The 18,835-nt window shown below is 39.4% G+C and overlaps 1 protein-coding gene across 3 annotated transcripts in view; it reads right to left on the bottom strand.

The window, feature by feature from the left end:
- Positions 1 to 18,835, bottom strand: part of SGCD (sarcoglycan delta) — a 566,268-nt gene that overhangs the window by 96,412 nt on the left and 451,021 nt on the right. The window lies entirely within an intron of this gene.

Below are 18,835 nucleotides of genomic sequence, written 5' to 3'. Positions count from 1 at the left end.
ACTCAAAGCACACATTTTGCCCTTGGCTTTCGCTCCCCTGATAGGGCAGCACTGAATCAACTCCTGCAAACAGGCTTTGAAAAAACAAGGAACTTCTTTTGAAAGTGTTCTTGCTGAGATCAGAGTGAGGCCAGGAGGCAAATACCGTGTTGACGTAAAAAAAAAAAAAAAAAAAAAATTGCCTAAATAATGGCACCACCTAACTCTTGTCTCTCATTGACTATTAACAGTCCTCCAACTGGAAACATTTTGAAAAGCAGCCCCTGAAACCCCCGGATTGCAGTGCAGGGCACAAATCACAGACCACATCTAGCATCTCGGCCGCGGGGAGGAGGCGGAGAACACCATAACACTGTGCGGTGTCCACTTAATGATGCCAAGGAAACAAGTGTCAGGAAACAAGGAAACGGAGATAAAGTTCTGTGCTATTATCTTGAAAAGTTAAACAAAACAGGACACTATGAGAGACCATTGGACGTTCTCTGCTTTTCACACGTTGAGAATTATTCCACATTGATCCCCGACCCATTCTAGACATTTAGCTCTTGACTTTGCAATAAGCTTTTATCTTTAGAGCTTGTCATCACCAGCTGAAACTTCTCAGCCATAAAGATGGTGATTCGCTGATTTTTCTGCTCCCAGGCTGCTTTCAAATCATTTAAGCCTCAGTTTATCACAGACAATTGCAGTGGATATTAGTTTTTGAATTAAACTTAGCCACGCAGTATCCTGCTCTTTGAAGAGAAGGTGTTTATTTTTATACTTTTTTGTGTAGTTCTTTGATGCCACAGAAAGGGGCAGAACAACATCTTGTATTCGTGTGAGAATTTCTAGAATCTTCTTGCATTGTTAGGTCTAGAAATCCTCCATTAACCACAGTTATTCTAAATCCAGATTTATCCTAGCACACTGATGAGTCTGGCTGAATGAACTTATGTAGCAATTATAAAAGTATTTCATCTTTTTTAAAAAAGTATTTAATCTCTTTGATATGAGTAACAGACTACTGCAAATAAAATCAGAAAATAATGCCTTGACTTGACATTATGTATGGTCATTTAAAAGAATATCCTGGTGAATGATAACTATTAATCGAAGCTAACATTTTGAGTGATACCATCACATACTTCATATGTAGTAGCTCAGTTCTCCCCTGCAACAACCCTACAGACAGTTGCAGTAGGCAGAGAGGCATTTCATGTGTGAACATTTAAGATCTTTTCCTACCTGTAGACACTTTCACTTTTTAAGACGCCAAACCACATCATGTCAAATAGATCAAAATGTCTCCCTAGTCTCCATTATATACAGCTTTGATATAAATTTCATAAGAATGTTGTTTTATGATGCATATATTATTTTACTCTTGCGATTTAAAGTTTATTGTGTTTTTTATAAATGTGGTGGCTAATTTTATGTGTCAACTTGAGTTGGATCATGAGGTACCCAGATATCGGGCTAACCATGATTCCTGGGTGTGTCTGTGAGGGTGTTTCCAGATGAGAGGGGCATGTGATACAATGGATGCAGCAGAGCCCTTGACCCTCCGCAATGCAGGTGGGCAGCCGCCAATCCCACTGAGGGCCTCAACAGAACAAAAAGGGGAGGAAGGAAGAATTAGGGCCTTCCTGCTTAACTGATTGAGCTGGGATGTCAATCTTCTCCTGCCCTCACCACCCCTTGTTCTCAAGCCCAGAGACCCCAAATAGAATCTACACCACTGACTCCACTGGTTTTTAGTAGCCTTGGGACTCACTCTGAATTATGCCACCAGCCTCCCTGAGTCTCCGTCTTACACTCAACAGGTCGCGAGGTTTCTTAGCTTCTATAATGACATGAGCCAAGTTCTTATAACGGATCTCCTCCTACATGTACATCCATATTGGTTCTGGTTTTCTGAAGAACCCTACCTAATATAAAAACTGAGTAAGACTGGGGTGGATTATAGACTATAATGTAACTTGTTACCCATATACAAAATCTGGTTTTGCAGAACATGCATTCCACGTCTCCAACATTTTTGTGACCCTTTGAGGAGCACCGGGACCAAAGGTTCTGTGGAGGATGCCTCGTGAGTCAAAAAGGCTGGCAGAAGTGACAGGACCACGAGTAACCCATTGGGAGGTGGCTCTAAAGTGTCTGTGACCCAAGGGCACGGCCTTAGCCACCACCTCTCAGTACCACCTCAAACCTGTTACTAAACAGCTCCCATCTGTCACTACTGCAGTCAACGGGAGCTTCTTCTGAAATCCCTTCCCTTTCTATTTCTTAGAATTGCTTATTCTTAGCCTTTGGAACCTGTTTTTTGGGTTTGAGGGCTTTTTTTTTGTTTTCATTTTTCTTTTTATTTATTTGTTTTAATGATTAAAAGAAACACTTATACACCTGATTAAGGCTAGGGCAGTTATTTCTGTTCATATACATTGTATACACTTTTTAGTCCCAGCTCATATCTCCCCCTCCTCTACTAAGAGTTCTATGAAAAGTGCAAGAGAAACAGCATTTCTCTTTTGAAATCGGTCTTAACTGTGTGACTTACCCATATGGCAAGTAGTACTGCTCATAGACACCCTTCAGTATTTGAACTGATATTAAAATGTTGTGAAGCTTTATGTTTCACTGATATCTCATGCACCCTCCTATCATTTTATAAGGCCTCTGAAGCCAAAGAATACCTATTTCCTAACTTTCGACTATGCAAATATGTATACATATAACAATATACATTGCATTTATTCAGTCCAATTATCCAAAAATGAGGAATGATATTTTCTTATGTAATATGGACTTCAAAGGCCTGTACCATTTTCTTTATTCCACCCACATTTGGTGCTAAGCCTCACTTGCTAACATAACATCTGGCCACACTTGCTACTTAACATCAGGCCACACTAGCTCAAGAAGGAACTACTCTGTTGCAGCTAGCTAGGCCGCCCTTTTAGAACAATTCCGAGTATAAAAAAAGGTTACATAAATGCAATACTTTACAGGTGCTCACTGTGTTTGCCCAAGGATCATGTTCTCCTCTGAACACCTGAACTTGGGTCCTCAGCTTTCTCAGATGGACAATCCTATTTGCCTGGTGTCTTAGAGGAGTGTGTCTTGTTCTCTGTCCTATCTCCATTGCCTAGCACAGCACAGGTTCTCAACAAATATCTGTAACACAGCTACAACACCTATGTGGCCTTGAGCACATACTACCTGGGATTTTTATTACCTTACAGACATTCGTCCCATCTCTTCAATAAGATCTTGAGCTCTATGTGAACAGGGGCAAGGCCATATACAAAATAAAGACAGATTCAATTTTAGGTTCTAAAGACTTCTACTAGACTTATTTCTAGTTGGTACTACCAATTCTATGGGAGTACTAATTTATTGTTATAAAACTCCTCGTGTATCACATGACAGGTTTAATGAATGTCCAAAATCCAACCTATGTTAACGGTACCTCTTAAAATAAAAGAGCTATTTAATAAAAGAATATCATTTGGGCTAGATACAAGTATCTCTTTAAAGCAAAATGAGATCAAGGCTTGTAGTATCTTTGCCAGACCAGGAAAACTACCTCTCCTACAACACAAGTGGGGCTAAAAAACACGGGGCTTTTGGTCACATGGCTAGTGAGTGCTGGAGCTGAGATTCACATGCAGGCATCTGACTCTAGGACCCACTTGTAGCTATCATGCCCTCGTGCCTTGTTTTCTGAACGTCTGGACAGTGTGGTATCCACAAAATGACAAGCCAGACCCAAATCCCAAGGATCTGGGCTCTCACAGAGGACGTAGGTAATCAACAGGCTCTGGACATGTGATGAAAGTGAAGGACAAGACAGTCAGGCTCCCTTACCTCCCACCATCCACCCAATGCCCTCTGAATTTGTGAATTTTTGTGACAGGGGCCACATGTGTCACCCATACTGGAAAACAGGCTCAGAGATATGACTTCTCAGGGGAATGTACCACAATTTCTCATAATCTGAGTGTCTTTGGGCATGAAACCCAATCTCTAAGATGCTCAGATTCCTTCTCTGAGAAGAAGGGATATTAATAGTAACTTTATCTCCTCGGGGTCTTTGGAGAGTGAATGAGATCTCTGGCACATAGCAATCAGCAGAGGATAGTCAATAAAATACTTCTAGCATACTAAAATATTTATGAATCCTATTCTTTCCTCCTCTTACCCAGGTCTTTTATGACTCTTAAAAAATAACATTTTAAAAGCACATACTATGAACTAGAAACTTTTGAAACTGTTTTAATTTGATCATCAGAATAACCCTATGAGGTGGGGACAATGTGTCTCTGTTGTTATGGATGTGGAATCTAAGACTCAGGGAAGTCAGGAAATTTCCTGATGGTTGAGCAGTGAAGAGGGAGAGTCCGAATTTGGACTCTCTTTGTTATAGAACCAATGTCTGTGACCACTACTCAGACCATCTTTTTCAGCAAGATCATATCTCTCTCTACTTGCTCATCTTTTTATGAGGTACAAACAAATATCAATGTTTATACCCTCAAATAACACTTGCCAAATCTCCCATCCCCTCTCTTCTACAAACAATCTACATGTGCAATGAGAGGGGCTATTAATACTTTCACAAAGACCATTTCTGTCCAAGTCCTATCAGGCTTCTGATTTTCACACCATTTTTCACTTTCCCCAAAGCTGCAGAGTGGACAAACATTCATCAGGGTGAATTCTCCCATCCTATCCCCTATCCATTCTAAGATAATAAATTATTCTCAATTTTATTATTTCAAAGGTTTCTATTAAAGCCATACCTACTGATTCCTTCTTTTGACACAATATAATTTACTGGCAATAAATGTTCATAAACAGTTTGAGTGAAAAATCCATAAAGCCATTTCAGCTTTATTTTAAGTTCCATTAATGTCCCTCAAAAATGATTTCGTCAATGTGTTTCCATTAGCTGGTTCTCTGCCCAATAACTTAATTCCACACAATCAATTAGGAACTTATAAAGCATGTGACAGGATCTATCTAAAGTGTTTTGAATCACCATAAAGATCAGCTCAATGGCTTTATTTTTCCCCTTGTAGTACAGGTTGGGGGTAAGCCTGTCAAAAATCTCAAATGTACTCCATTGCCATAGTAACAAAAAGTCAGCTTCTCTCAGTTAAGTATACTCAACTTTGGTGACTTCCCCCTCAAAGTGTCCTGGATGTGAAGAGACCTGAAATCCAGTCCTATCTCTGTGATCTCATGCAAATCAGAATTCTTCTCTAAACTTTAACCTCCTCAGCTGTAAAATAAGAGACAGGATGAGAGGTATCAGGGCTAAACTGTTCTTCCCTCCACTAGAAAATTTCATCAGGTAACAATCTAATCTAAACAGATGATTGTCTTGAGCCACCTCCATTTCATACCAGGAAAAAAGAGCAACCCTGAAATATATATTAAAAAAAAATCCTAAAAATTTTCTCAGTGCTTAAGGAGGAAACAAATAAAAGCTAATAGATTTTTGTCCAATTCAACCTGCATTTAATTGGAAGAACTACCCACCAGAAAATAAACCTCACAGATAAAATGGTCAATGGCAAAAATTTATTATAGATGAAACTAACTGAAAAAACAAAAACCTGGTTCATAACTCTTTAAAACTTCAAAAATTTACTGGGGAAAATTCAATTTTATAAAAAATAATAATAAATGCTAAAGTGCCTAAGCCTGTACATGTTAAATACAGCCATGAACCAAATCCTGGAAGGAAGAGTCACATCTGAAAAATGTGCTACAAGAAAATTGGACTTGAGAGATGCATTAGGCACAAAGGAAGAAATACTATGCTAGAAGTTACAGACAGTAACTTGGAGCTAGAAGAACTGATGATGAATCAAATCTTTGGTGTACATGGAGGAGAAATGATCTTTCAGATGATAATTTTAAGGAAAATTTTCAAAAAGGTCAGAAATGGCTTAAGTGTGCTGTTTAGAACATTGATTAAGAAATTAAGCTAGCTTAATGGAGTTTGCTCCAGTAAGTTCTTTCTTGAGTTACTTTCATTAAGATTGGCATAATTATGATTAATGTTTTATATTAACGAACACAGACCAAAACTCATCTTTGGGCTTAAGTCATGAGGCCCAAATATTCACCAGGTTCAAACTGCAGAGTTAAAATATCTAATCACCACTGTCTGAAGTCAAAACATTTTAAGTCTTCTAATTCATCTTGCTTGGGTAGATATAACCTGAACGACAGCCCTCAACAACCACCATATTTTACTTGATAAGGATATATTTTTATACCAATATTACATTAAGAAACAGAGAAAGGATTTCAATCTAAGAAACGGTGATAAGAAACCTAAGAGAACAAATGATTTGATTTCTTGAAATATCATGGAACTGAAAAACCAAAGACCTGGTTTTTAATCCTGATTTTCTATGAGCTTATAATATGACCTTTGGCATTTGCCCTCTGGTCTTACTTCCCCATTTGTTATACAAAATGGGGGTAGGGATTAGGTGATCTTTAAGGCTGTTTCCAGCTTTGCTGTTTTATAATCCTCCAGATAACCTGGCTGGATCAACCCAGTGGACCAGGAGAGGAACATGATAGGTTTGATAAACCCAACATTCAATTTATTTAATAAATATGTTTTAAGCAGGGGGCTCAAGAAGTTATTAGTTAAAATAATCAGTTATTAGTTTATTATTTATTTTTAGTTTTTAGTTTTAGTTTTTAGTTTATTATTTATTAGTTTAAATAATTGGTTATTAAATAACCTCACAAATAAAAATATGTAGTAGTTACAAATAGTGATAAACGCTTGAAAGGAAAATACAAAATGTCTTTGCAATACAACTTGAGGTCACATCCTGGTCTGGCATGTAAGTTTCCCTGAGAAAGTGAAGTTTTGTTGGCATTTGTTAAGTGATTAGTAATGAACTAGTTAAGAGGGGTAAGTAGCAGCAGAAAAGATAATGCAAAGACATCAGGGTTGGGAAGTTGAAGTTAATAAAGATCAGAGTGGCTAGACCATATTCTGGAAGGGTAAGCAGAATGGGATGAGACTGGAGAGGTTGGCTGACCTGGGTAATTCAGAACCTTGCAGGTCATGTTGAAGGTTTTAAGCAGGGATTTGACTTGATCCAAATGGCATTTTTCTTTTCTTTTTAAAGGTTTTATTTATTTATTTATTTATTTGAGAGAGAGCGTGTGAGCACGTGCACAAGCAGGGGGAGGGGCAGAGGGAAAGGGAGAAGGACAAGCAGACTCCCCACTAAGCAGGAAGCCCAAAGTGGAGTCGGATCCCAGGATCCTGAGATCATGACCTGAGCTAAAGTCAGATGCTTAACCAACTGAGCCACCCAGTGCCCCTAAACTGCATTTTTCAAAGATCACTGTGCCAGTAGGTTATGGTCTGTGTGTTTGTATCCTCCTAAATTCGTAAGTTGAAACTCTAATCATCATTGGAAACCCACCATGTTGGTATCCTGATCCCAGGCTCCCAGTCTCCAGAACAGTCAGAAATTCCTATTGCTTAAGCCATCCAGTCTCTGGTGGTCTGTCATAGCAGTAGCAGCAGCAGCAGCTGACTGAGACACTGTATCATGGAAAAGACACTTGAGGAGGGCAAGGATAGATGAGGTAGGTCTGTGAGAACTGGCAGTGCAGATGGAGAAATGGACAGCTTTAAGAGACATTTAAGTGGAAAGCCAATGGGATCTGGTGATGGGTTGGACAAGAAAGACAACGATGGACACCAGAGGGCCCAGGGGAAGAGCAGAAATAGATGGTCAAAGCCAAATGATTAATACTTAAAGTCAGTTATGCCCATGGCAATTTATACATCTCCAGTGAAATCCAGCTTTTTTCATCCTTGGTATTCTTTTTTTTTAAGATTTTATTTATTTATTTGACAGAGGAAGAGAGAGAGATATCACAAGTAGGCAGAGAGGCAGGCAGAGAGAGAGGGGGAAGCAGGCTCCCTGCTGAGCAGAGAGCCCAATGCGGGGCTTGATCCCAGGACCCTGGGATCATGACCTGAGCCGGAGGCAGAGGCTTTAACCCACTGAGCCACCCAGGGGCCCCCATCCTTGGTATTTTAATTGCAACTGAAATTGCATTTACTTAATGAAAAAAGCTGCTCTAGATCCAACTACATTTTTCTTATGAGGGTGTAGGCCACGTGAAAAAGAAACTTTAAGTTTCCCAAAGTATTTAAAAGCAAGCAGTATTTAAAAAATTATGAATAATGCAGTGATCCCTTGAATAATGAACATTGTCTTCTGTGTAAGAGAATTTTCTAATGACTCCAAAGTTTTAGCTAAACACATATTCATGTATCTCCTACTGGTTAAAAGCTTTCTAAACACATGAGATAGGGTTTTTGCCTAAGTCCAGGCTAAAGAACATGGCTACCTGTTACTACTGAAATATTCTTTAACGTCTGAGGCCTATTTTCGTGAAAAGTGGTCTCTATAGCATGTTATCCATGTGTAGGTATTATGGGAGCACTGATCACAGGAAAATCCCCAGAAACAGTCGTTTTTTATTTATTTCATAACATGAATTATTGGCTTTTTCCTAATGGTAATGTGCATTGAAAAATGCTTTTTAAGGAAGTGAGTTGGGCTCTGTCTCATCTAAGATTTAAAATGCACTGAGTATCAGCAAAGTTGCAGAGTTTTCACAAATTTCAAGGCTAAGCACTTTGAAGGTGGCTGTCAGCTTCTGAAAACCTTTCCGACATGGGCAACAGACAGATGTGAGACAGAAATTTTGAGTGGAAAAAGGGACTTGAAGTAAAGTAATCCCATTGTGTCTCCAGGCCTGCTGGTGGCCGTCAATAAGCTGCGAATGCAAAACATCTGTAGTTGTTACAAGTCGTTTCCAGGATACATACCAAATATTTTTTTTAGGAATTAGGACAGATTCTCTGCCCAAAAAGTACAGATAATTAATTCACTTAACAAATATTTATGGAGGGCCAACTCCATAGTTTTCTGGGGAAAACAGATTCAGACTTTTTCTCTTTACGAGCTCACAAAGAAAAATTTCAAAAAATATATAAAGTCTATAGCCATTCTAGGTGCGGTAACATTCACTGTCTGTAAACAATTAACAATTACCTACTATGTGCCTCGTGTGGTACTAAGGTGATACTGAGTGGGAAGATCTGATCTCTGCCCTTATGGACTTTTATCTGGCTAGACAGAGAGATGCTAGAGAACATATTTAAACTGATTTTTGTAATTACATTATGTAAATCATGTATTTTCAATGAGGGCGATGCAGCACCCAAGGGTACAAAAATGGGTTCTGGGAGGCACAAGAAATCTTTCTCTAAGTATGAAGCCCAGATATACATACAATGATACATGGTGTATCTGTGATATATAAGTTGCAGAGGGAAGTGAGTAGGAAAAAAAAAAAGTCTGAGATGATTCCTTAAAAGGATGATACCAAAAAAAAAAAAAAAAAAAAAGGTTGAGAAGCACTGTTGTAAGTGCTCTGATTAGGACAGGGAGCTGCCGGAGCTCTGAGCAGGCACCTTGCCCAAGTGTGGAGGACCCTGAGAGCTTCTCTGGGGAAATGACAGGCACTTGAGATCTGATGACGGAGCAGGAGTTAGTCCGGGAGAGATGGTTTAGATGGAGGCAGGAGGAGAGAGGGCACCAGGAGGGAGGACACAAGAGCCAGCTCACTGCTTTTAAGGAGATGTGTGTAGCTAGGCTAGAAAGAACGAGACTGGCATGAGCTAAGGGTGGCGAGGTAGTCAGGGGTGAGGTAATAAAGAAACATTCAGGGCATGTCAAAGGTTGAGAATTTTAACCCAATAGGATAAAGAAGCCATTAAAAGGATAAAGACCAGAGAATGATGATGCTCAGAGATGTGTTTTTGTTTTGTTTTGTTTTTTTTTAAATACTATGATGGCAAATACTATGGACCTACTGTCCAGTTTTAAGCACAGTTCATCCTCCCTTGCATTTGTCCATGCACAGAGACTGGAAACACAAACACCTGAACTTTTCAGACTCCCTTTGTGGCACTAAGTGGCTGTGTGATACAGTCTGGGCCAGTAAAATATAGGTACAAGTGTCTGGGGAGATATTTTCTTCCCAAATAAAAAAGCAAAGCCTAACAAAGAAGGCTTTTTGTTCTTTACTCTTCTCTGAAATACAGAAGCAATGCTTTGAGGCACAGCGGCCCGATGTGACCACAGGAGTAAGAGTGACATTGCTGAAGGTGCGCAAAGAAGAAGGCTGAAGGAGTCTGATTCCTTTAGGACACTGTTCTGCTATAAGCCCTACAGATCACACCTCCAGAATCATTATTACATAAGAAAAGTAAACCCCTGACTAGTTTAAGCCACTGTTTGTTGGGCTGCCTGTTATTTTCCAACCAAATCTAATTCCCATAGTTATAGGATCTGATTACACTCTGTAAAATGCAGTACAGGGGATCAAGAACAAATGCGTGCAAACCAGAGGACTACATCAGTTGCCAGGCAAGAAAGGAAGGCGGCCTAAACTAAGTAACTCATAATGCAAAAAGTGGCAAGGGTGAACATGAGAACTACTAAGGAGGTAGTGGTAAGGATGACATGAGGGGTGAAGGGGGTAAGACATGTTCAACTTTGGGGGCAGAGCACAAGTTCAGTGTTGCTTTTGTGGAACTGAAGGTATCAATGGAGTTTCCAGATTCAGATGTTCATGTAAGTATATTACTCATGTATATTACTCAAGGGAGCATTCTAAACCACTGGTATAGAAAACTTTGGAATACAGGTGATTTTGGAAACCAAGAGAATGGGCGATATGATCTAAGAAATGGTGAGAGTGAAATAAAAGGAGAGCCACGGTCAGAATTTTAAAGGATTGCAACATTTCAAATGGGATATGGGAACATGAACTATCAAAGGAAACTAGAGAGGGAGGAAGAAGACCAGGAATGAGGTAACACAGACAGCCAAGAGGAAAAAGTCCTTCAAAAAGGCAGAAGGCATTACCTATGCTAATTGGTGCTTAGCCGTAGGAGAGGAATTAAAATGTCCATGAAATTTAGCAACATGGAGGTCATTTAGATCATAGGAGCCATTCTATGAAGAACTGGAGGCAGATTCTTGTGGGCAGGGGGAAGTGGGAAGAGAAGAAATGGTTATAAGCAAGATCTACACATTTTTGATAGAAGAACTATAGTAAGACTGGATATTAGATGTCAGAGTTTAAAGATCCAGCTCTGGTTGGTAACCAGCATTTATAAGAGCAGAGGCTGCTCTGTGGCACAGTCTGGGTAGAGGCACATGGGCTCAGCTGCTTGGATGCAGGTAGGCATAATGTGGATATTTGGGCTCATCTAGAGTGGGGACGTTGGCACATAATGTGGATATTTGGGTTCATCTAGAGTGGGGACATTAGCAGACATGTACATTGAATAAAATGTAACAAGTTCACAGTTGTACAGGAAGACTGTGAAGAGGAATAGGACATCAGATAAATTATTTAGCTTCTTCAAGCCTCAGTTTCCAGCTCTGTGGAATGGGGATAATAACAGTAGGTTACTTTGTGTGTGTGTATATATATATACACACACACATATTTATGTATGTAGTGTGGACTGGGGATAATAATAGTACTACATACATATATGTAGCTACATACACACACATATGTAGTGTTATGCATGCCTGGTACATCAAAGTGCTCACTAAATAATATATATGATTTATTATAATAGATGATGTTGATGATAAGGACAGACGATAAAGCCAGAAAAACAGAAAAATATCATTAAATAATTTGAATGGCAACCACGCAGAAGAACAAAATCAGATGGGTTCCCCTTCAAATACTCTAACAATTCAGCTGAGCCGGCCATACCACCAAGGTGCACATTTTACATAGTTTTGTTGAATGTGAAACTGCAGAGCAATTTAAAGATTCACGTAGAAAAAATACTCTGGCAAGATATGAAGAGACAAGTAGTTTAATTAAACAAACTCTACTTTAGAAACCAATAGACCAGAACTCATGCTTGGCGTATCATTAAGCCCAAACTGGAAAATATAAAAGGAATCATCCAAGCAGCAAGCAACCTCATTTCAGTTTCTTATAACTACACTACTTTTGATAGTAAATAAAACCATAGAGTAAAACAAATAACTTCAACTCGTTGGGTTTGTGTTATAGAGATGGGACATCAGAGCAGGCAGGCTCTGAGTTAGGATGGTGTATGAATACTGGGCACCATGGAGACTCACACTGTGTGTCCCATGAAGGATGTAAATGTGGCACTCTACCAGTACTCCCCTCCAGGTCCCCTCCGGGGACAGGTGGCCAGAATCAGGCCAACAGGGAGGGGGGATGGGGGGAAGAATAGATAGGAACTGCACATGGTCAAGTTAAGGACAGCACTGGTTCTGCCTCCCCTTCCACCTGGGAGTGAGTGTTCTATGGGTGCCCTGAATACACTGCTTCCTTAGGCAAGATCTCAGTTTCCAAGTGGCTCTCCCTCTGGGACAACAATCAGGACTCTGGGACTCCATGGATGCTAGTGAGACCTCAGATGACAACACACACATGATTTTAGGAACTTCCTGGTCCTTGAAAACCATGTGGAACACTCTGTTCCTAGAGCCAAGCAAGTGGGGTGTGGTGCTTTCCTACAGAGAAGGAAATTGAAACATTAATTGAGGACTATGGAGAAACACTGTCTGAAAAATAATTGGACGAACATAGAAAGTCATTTCCAGGGGATGAAGATGATGGGGACTTGAAAAGTGAGGGCCAGCAAGTTGAAATATTAATAAAAGCAGGGGAGGTCTCCACGCTTTAAAACACTCAAATGCTTTAATTTCAGAATACATCTCATTATGAAAGCAAGCCTCAAAACAGGTGTACTTTACAGGTGACTTAAAGGGGAATTTTGATGGTGTGATTTTACCTTACCTTATGCACAGCATGTTACTCATCAACATCCATTTTCCCGTCAACAATATATAGCTACTATTCACGCAACCAAAGTACCCAGCCAAATAACTGCCTCCCTAGACTCCCTTGAAATTAGGGGTGGCCCTTAGGACACGGTTTTGTCTAACGATATGTAGATAGAAACCTACTGGGGCGGGGCATTGCGTGAGCTATCTCTGTTTTCATAGGAAGTTACAGATGTGGTTGGTTCTACTCTTCTTTCTGATTATCAACATAATCTCTAGCTGTGAGAGCCATCTTCCAACCATGAGAAAAAGGCCAAGAGGATTTCAGATATGTTGACCAGATGTCACTAAGCCACCAGCAATGATCTATCATTGAACTTTTAAAAAAATTTTTTAAAAATATTTTATTTATTTATCTGAGACAGAGAACACAAGCAGTAGGGAGGGGCAAAGGGAGAGGGGGGAGACGGCTTCCCATTGAGCAGGGAGCCCCACGTGGGGCTCGATCCCAGGACTCCAGGATCATGACCTAAGCTGAATGCAGATGCTTCAATGAGCCACGCAGGTGCCTCTCACTGGACTTCTTCTTCTTCTTTTTTTTAATTTTTTATAAATATATAATATATTTTTATCCCCAGGGGTACAGGTCTGTGAATCGTCAGGTTTACACACTTCACAGCACTCACCATAGCACATATCCTCCCCAATGTCCATAACCCCAGCCCCCCTTCTCCCAACCCCCCTCCCCCCAGCAACTCTCAGTTTGTTTTGTGAGATTAAGAGTCACTTATGGTTTGTCTCCCTCTCAATCCCATCTTGTTTCATTTATTCTTCTCCTACCCCCTTCACCCCCCATGTTGCATCTCCACTTCCTCATATCAGGGACATCATATGATAGTTGTCTTTCTCTGATTGACTTATTTCGCTAAGCATGATACCCTCTAGTTCCATCCACGTCTTCGCAAATGGCAAGATTTCATTTCTTTTGATGGCTGCATAGTATTCCATTGTGTATATATACCACATCTTCTTTATCCATTCGTCTGTGGATGGACATCTAGGTTCTTTCCATAGTTTGGCTATTGTAGACATTGCTGCTATAAACATTCGGGTGCACGTGCCCCTTCGGATCACTATGTTTGTATCTTTAGGGTAAATACCCAGCAGTGCAATTGCTGGGTCATAGGGTAGTTCTATTTTCAACATTTTGAGGAACCTCCATGCTGTTTTCCAGAGTGGCTGCACCAGTTTGCATTCACACCAACAGTGTAGGAGGGTTCCCCTTTCTCCGCATCCTTGCCAGCATCTGTCATTTCCTGACTTGTTAATTTTAGCCATTCTGACTGGTGTGAGGTGATATCTCATTGTGGTTTTGATTTGTATTTCCCTGATGCCGAGTGATATGGAGCACTTTTTCATGTGTCTGTTGGCCATCTGGATGTCTTCTTTGCAGAAATGTCTGTTCATGTCTTCTGCCCATTTCTTGATTGGATTATTTGTTCTTTGGGTGTTGAGTTTGCTAAGTTCTTTATAGATTTTGGACACTAGCCCTTTATCTGCTATGTTGTTTGCAAATATCTTCTCCCATTCTGTCAGATGTCTTTAGGTTTTGTTAACTGTTTCCTTTGCTGTGCAAAAGCTTTTGATCTTGATAAAATTCCAACAGTTCATTTTTGCCCTTGCTTCCCTTGCCTTTGGCGACATTCCTAGGAAGATGTTGCTGCGGCTGAGGTTAAAGAGGTTGCTGCCTGTGTTCTCCTCAAGGATTTTGATGGATTCCTTTCTCGGATTGAGGTCCTTCATCCATTTTGAGTCTATTTTCATGTGTGGTGTAAGGAAATGGCCCAATTTCATTTTTCTGCATGTGGCTGTCCAATTTTCCCAACACCATTTATTGAAGAGGCTGTCTTTTTTCCATTGGACGTTCTTTCCTGCTTTGTCGAAGATTAGTTGACCATAGAGTTGAGGGTCTATTTCTGGGCTCTCTATTCTGTTCCATTGATCTATGTGTCTGTTTTTGTGCCAGTACCATGCTGTCTTGACGATGACAGCTTTGTAATAGAGCTTGAAGTCTGGAATTGTGATGCCACCAATTTTGGCTTTCTTTTTCAATATTCCTTTGGCTATCCGAGGTCTTTTCTGGTTCCATATAAATTTTAGGATTATTTGTTCCATTTCTTTGAAAAAAATGGATGGTACTTTGATAGGAATTGCATTAAATGTGTAGATTGCTTTCGGTAGCATAGACATTTTCACAATATTTATTCTTCCAATCCAGGAGCATGGAACATTTTTCCATTTCTTTGTGCCTTCCTCAATTTCTTTCATGAGTACTTTATAGTTTTCTGAGTATAGATTCTTAGCCTCTTTAGTTAGGTTTATTTCTAGGTATCATATAGTTTTGGGTGCAATTGTGAATGGGATTGACTCCTTAATTTCTCTTTCTTCTGTCTTGTTGTTGGTGTAGAGAAATGTAACTGATTTCTGTGCACTGATTTTATATCCTGACACGTTACTGAATTCCTGTACAAGTTCTAGCAGTTTTGGAGTGGAGTCTTTTGGGTTTTCCACATATAGAATCAGATCATCTGCGAAGAGTATAGTTTGACTTCTTCTTTGCCGATTTGGATGCCTTTAATTTCCTTTTGTTGTCTGATTGCTGAGGCTAGGACTTCTAGTACTATGTTGAATAGCAGTGGTGATAACGGATATCCCTGCTGTGTTCCTGACCTTAGTGGAAAAGCTTTCAGTTTTTCTCCATTGAGAATGATATTTGCGGTGGGTTTTTCATAGATGGCTTAGATAATATTGAGGTATGTGCTCTCTATCCCTACACTTTGAAGAGTTTTGATCAGGAAGGGATGCTGTACTTTGTCAAATGCTTTTTCAGCATCTATTGAGAGTATCATATGGTTCTTGTTCTTTCTTTTATTCATGTGTTGTATCACATTGATTGATTTGCAGATGTTGAACCAACCTTGCAGCCCTGGAATAAATCCCACTTGGTCGTGGTGAATAATCCTCTTAATGTACTGTTGAATCCTATTGGCTAGTATTTTGGTGAGAATTTTTGCATCTGTGTTCATCAAGGATATTGGTCTGTAGTTCTCTTTCTTGATGGGATCCTTGTCTGGTTTTGGGATCAAGGTGATGCTGGCCTCATAAAATGAGTTTGGAAGTTTTCCTTCCATTTCTATTTTTTGGAACAGTTTCAGGAGAATAGGAATTAGTTCTTCTTTAAATGTTTGATAGAATTCCCCCGGGAAGCCGTCTGGCCCTGAGCTTTTGTTTGTTTGGAGATTTTTGATGACTGTTTCAATCCCCTTACTGGTTATGGGTCTGTTCAGGCTTTCTATTTCTTCCTGGTTCAGTTGTGGTAGTTTACATGTCTCTAGGAATGCATCCATTTCTTCCAAGTTGTCAAATTTGTTGGTGTAGTTGCTCATAGTATGTTCTTATAATTGTCTGTATTTCTTTGGTGTTAGCTGTGATCTCTCCTCTTTCATTCATGATTTTATTTATTTGGGTCCTTTCTCTTTTCTTTTTGATAAGTCTGGCCAGGGGTTTATCAATCTTATTCATTCTTTCAAAGAACCATCTCCTAGTTTTGTTGATTTGTTCTATTGTTTTTTTTTGTTGTTGTTTTGTTTTTTTTTTGGTTTCTATTTCATTGATTTCTGCTCTGATCTTTATGATTTCTCTTCTCCTGCTGGGTTTAGGGTTTCTTTCTTGTTCTTTCTCCAGCTCCTTTAGGTGTAGGGTTAGGTTGGGTACCTGAGACCTTTCTTGTTTCTTGAGAAAGGCTTGTACCGCTATATATTTCCCTCTCAGGACTGCCTTTGTTGTGTCCCACAGATTTTGAACCATTGTGTTTTCATTATCATTTGTTTCCATGATTTTTTTTCAATTCTTCTTTAATTTCCTGGTTGACCCATTCATTCTTTAGAAGGATGCTGTTTAGTCTCCATGTATTTGTGTTCTTTCCAAATTTCCTCTTGTGATTGAGTTCTAGCTTCAGAGCATTGTGGTCTGAAAATATGCAGGGAATGATCCCAATCTTTTGATACTGGTCGAGACCTGATTTAGGACCGAGGATGTGATCTATTCTGGAGAATGTTCCATGTGCACTAGAGAAGAATGTGTATTCTGTTGCTTTGGGATGAAATGTTCTGAATATATCTGTGATGTCCATCTGGTCCAGTGTGTCATTGAAGGCCTTTATTTCCTTGTTGATCTTTTGCTTGGATGATCTGTCCATTTCAGTGAGGGGAGTGTTAAAGTCCCCTACTATTATTGTATTATTGTTGATGTGTTTCTTTGATTTTGTTATTAACTGGTTTATATAGTTGGCTGCTCCCACGTTAGGGGCATAGATATTTAAAATTGTTAGATCTTCTTGTTGGACAGATCCTTTGAGTATGCTATAGTGTCCTTCCTCATCTCTTATTATAGTCTTTGGCTTAAAATCTAATTGATCTGATATAAGGAATGCCACTTCTGCTTTCTTCTGATGTCCATTAGCATGGTAAATTCTTTTCCACACCCTCACTTTAAATCTGGAGGTGTCTTCGGGTTTAAAATGAGTTTCTTGTAGGCAACATATAGATGGGTTTTGTTTTTTTATCCATTCTGATACCCTGTGTCTTTTGATTGGGGCATTTAGCCCATTAACATTCAGGGTAACTATTGAGAGATATGAATTTAGTGCCATTGTATTGCCTGTAAGGTGACTGTTATTGTATATTGTCTCTGTTCCTTTCTGATCTACTACTTTTAGGCTCTCTCTTTGCTTAGAGGACCCCTTTCAATATTTCCTGTAGAGCTGGTTTGGTGTTTGCAAATTCTTTCAGTTTTTGTTTGTCTTGGAAGCTTTTAATCTCTCCTTCTATTTTCAATGATAGCCTAGCTGGATATAGTATTCTTGGCTACATGTCTTTCTCGTTTAGTGCTCTGAATATATCATGCCAGCTCTTTCTGGCCTGCCAGGTCTCTGTGCATAAGTCTACTACCAATCTAATATTTTTACCATTGTAGGTTACAGACTTCTTTTCCCGGGCTGCTTTCAGGATTTTCTCTTTGTCACTAAGACTTGTAAATTTTACTATTAGGTGACGGGGTGTGGACCTATTCTTATTGATTTTGAGGGGGGTTCTCTGCACCTCCTGGATTTTGATGGTTGTTCTCGTTGCCATATTGGGGAAATTCTCTCCAATAATTCTCTCCAGTATACCTTCTGCTCCCCTCTCTCTTTCTTTTTCTTCTGGAATCCCAATTATTCTAATGTTATTTCGTCTTATGGTCTTACTTATCTCTCGAATTCTGCCCTCATGGTCCAGTAGCTGTTTGTCCCTCTTTTGCTCAGCTTCTTTATTCTCTGTCATTTGGTCTTCTATATCGCTAATTCTTTCTTCTGCCTCATTTATCCTAGCATTCAGAGCCTCCATTTTTTATTGCACCTCATTATTAGCTTTTTTTATTTCAACTTGGTTAGATTTTAGTTCTTTTCTTTCTCTAGAAAGGGCTTTTATATCTCCCGAGAAGGTTTCTCTAATATCTTCCATGCCTTTTTCGAGCCCGGCTAGAACCTTGAGAATCGTCATTCTGAACTCTATATATCTGACATATTACCAATGTCTGTATTGATTAGGTCCCTAGCCTTTGGTACTGCCTCTTGTTCTTTTTTTTTTGTGGTGAATTTTTCCACTTTGTCATTTTGTCCAGATAAGAGTATATGAAGGAGCTAGTAAAATACTAAAAGGGTGGCAAAGACCCCAGGAAAATATGCTTTAACCAAATCAGAAGAGATCCCAAATTGTGAGGGGGGAGAAAAGGGATAAAAAGAGGTTCAGAAAGGAAAAAAAAATTAAAAAAATAAAACGAATAAAGAAGAAATATAAAAAAGAAAAGAATATTTTTTATATATATAT

The sequence above is a fragment of the Lontra canadensis genome, unplaced genomic scaffold (assembly GCF_010015895.1).
Source record: "Lontra canadensis isolate GAN:19392208 unplaced genomic scaffold, GSC_riverotter_1.0 scaffold5, whole genome shotgun sequence".
In the NCBI taxonomy this organism is placed as follows: Eukaryota; Metazoa; Chordata; class Mammalia; order Carnivora; family Mustelidae; genus Lontra; species Lontra canadensis.
This window is presented reverse-complemented; position numbering and strand designations above follow the sequence as displayed.